Consider the following 2,598-nt stretch of genomic DNA (forward strand, 5'->3'; position numbering starts at 1 on the left):
TGACGGTCTAAAATTCTGCACTTCCACGTGTTTCAAACAGGCGGCGTAGGGTACATGTACACAATGATAAAAAATAATGGACATGAAAACATGTGGTCATTGGAAATTAACTCCACTAACCACGATAAAGCAACATTAACAATGAAAGTTATTCTAAATAGCATAATAGGACCCCTTTAAGTAATTTCTCAAAATATAAATGGCTGAAATGTAGGCCTGTAGTTTCTCCATGCGCCAATGTCATAGGCCTACTGTACTCATTGGTTTGCCGTTTTGCATTTATGCCGCGTGAAATTCCATACACCCTTGTGAGAGAGCTTCAGTGCAAATTCATGAAGCAGGAGCTATCCCACTGAGTGTGAAAGAGAACCTCAAGATCAATGTACGGGATACAGAGGTACAGCTTTCTAACAAAAATCTTCCTTTTGGAAGATATGGGTACTCCGCCATGACCAAGGCCGGTGTGGAAAAGAAGCTGTGGGTTGGAAACCTGTACAACTCCCTAAGAGAAGGCTACATGAAGGCAACAGAGTTTCTGCTCAAAAATCTCCCCCTCGACAACCAGATAGTCACCTCAGTCTCCACTCTGACCCCATCCCTCATACAGAGTGAATCCTTCACCTTGCCTAATGTGGTTCCACCAGAAGCACTAGGCCTGCTGCAGGAGGAGGTCCGTGGCTACCAAATAGATGCTGACCTGGTACCTCTGGCCAACACCTATCATGAGGAACACGGCAGAGTGGACGTGGATTGGTGGAGTCAGGTGGCACTTCTAAGAAATTCAGAGAGGTGTGAGGTACCCAACCCGATTGAAACCTTTGAGAGCTCAGCTTTCCATTTTCACAGGCCCACTGGTGGAGGGTTCTTTCAATATCATGGACGATATTCTAGAATCAGACAGGTGCAGGATGACTATGGAAACATGTGAGGGCCTTGCCATAATCAAGTCAACCATGAAAGCCAGGAAGTGGACGGCCTCAACAATGTTAATTGACCAGCCTTTAAGGCATTCTTGCCTCTCCTCCTACAAAAGATACCAACTCCACCTGGAAAAAAGAAGGCAAGAGAACCGGATATGAGGGAGAAAAGGATGAGTGAGGCCGTGAGGGTGCGGTCTACAGCAGTGGCAAACAGAATAGTGAGCCAGGCGAGGAAATGAAAAAGGCCAGCTAAGGACTGTTCCAGTGGACCATCCTCTTCCTCCACTAGGTCAGTTGTCAAACCTACACCAACCAGACCTTCACCAAAGACCATCTCCTCTGCAAAAGCAAGACCCTTTCGACCCACTGGGCGGTCCACCACCTCCTCTGGGCTGTCCACCTCCTCCTCTGGGCTGTCCACCACCTCCTCTCGGCTGCCTACCACCTACTCTCAGCTGTCCACCTCCTCCTCCTCTCGGCTGTCCACCTCCTCCTCTAGCCTGTCCACCTCCTCCTCCTCTCGGCTGTCCACCACCTCCTCCTCTGGACTGTCCACCACCTCCTCCTCTGGCCTATCCACCTCCTCCTCCCCTCGGCTGTCCACCACCTCCTCTGGGCAACCAAAGTTGTTTTATGGTCCAGCCAAGAAATCTACTGCAACAGCCTCAACTACCTCTGGAAAAAGAAAGAGTTTGGATAACTCAGCACCCAGTAAAAAGAGGAAAAAATAGAGCACTTTGTGTTTCATTTTTGAAACAAGTTGTGATCATTCCAACCTCACTGAAAAGGCAAGGCAAGGCAAGGCAGTTTATTTGTATAGCCCATTTCATACAACAAGGCAACTCAATGTGCTTCACAAGTCATAAAGATAGTCCTTGCAAATAAAACAATTAAAAAAATTACAGAGGTAATAATAATAATAATATTAACAATAGCAAAGTAGGTTAGAACAATAAATGTTAGAGAATTAGTAAAGAAAAAATAAAAAGCATAAAATCACAGTTGATACAAAAAGAAAACAATAGCAATAAAAACACAATAAGAACACATGCTAATTAAAAGCATCTCGGAATAATTTGGTTTTTAGCATGGTTTTAAAAGTGCTAACTGTGGAGGCCGTTTTAATATCCAGAGGTAGACGGTTCCACAGACGGACCGCATAATAACTAAAAGCTGCCTCACCCTGCTTAGTACGGGCAGAGGGCTGAACCAGCATTAAAAGCTCTCCAGATCTAAGAATCCTAGTAGGGCAGTAAATTTGGAGCATGTTTTTAAGGTAAAGGGGTCCTTGATTATTGAGACATTTAAAAACAAGTAATAAAACCTTAAAATCAATTCTAAAAGATACAGGTAACCAGTGTAGGGACCTAAGTACTGGTCTTATATGGTCTCTTTTTCTAGTTTTGGACAGTAACCTGGCTGCAGCGTTTTGAATGATTTGAAGCTGTTTAATTGTTTTTTGAGGTAGGCCAGTGAAAAGTCCATTGCAATAATCGACCCTACTAGTAATAAAAGCATGGATGAGTTTTTCTTCGTCGGCGGGTGAAAAACATTTTTTCAGCTTGGAAATGTTTTTTAAATGATAGAAGGCGGATTTAGTGACAGACTTAATGTGGTTGCAGAAAGTTAAGTCACTATCCAGGATCACTCCAAGGTTTCTAACAGAGTTCACTACCTT

The 2,598-nt window shown here is 44.0% G+C and overlaps 1 pseudogene; it reads left to right on the plus strand.

The window, feature by feature from the left end:
- Positions 1-281: 281 nt before the first annotated feature.
- LOC134451595 (uncharacterized) lies at positions 282-1,690 on the plus strand (annotated as a pseudogene).
- The last annotated feature ends 908 nt before the right edge of the window (positions 1,691-2,598 follow it).

Source organism: Engraulis encrasicolus, chromosome 6 (genome assembly GCF_034702125.1).
Source record: "Engraulis encrasicolus isolate BLACKSEA-1 chromosome 6, IST_EnEncr_1.0, whole genome shotgun sequence".
Lineage (NCBI taxonomy): Eukaryota > Metazoa > Chordata > Actinopteri > Clupeiformes > Engraulidae > Engraulis > Engraulis encrasicolus.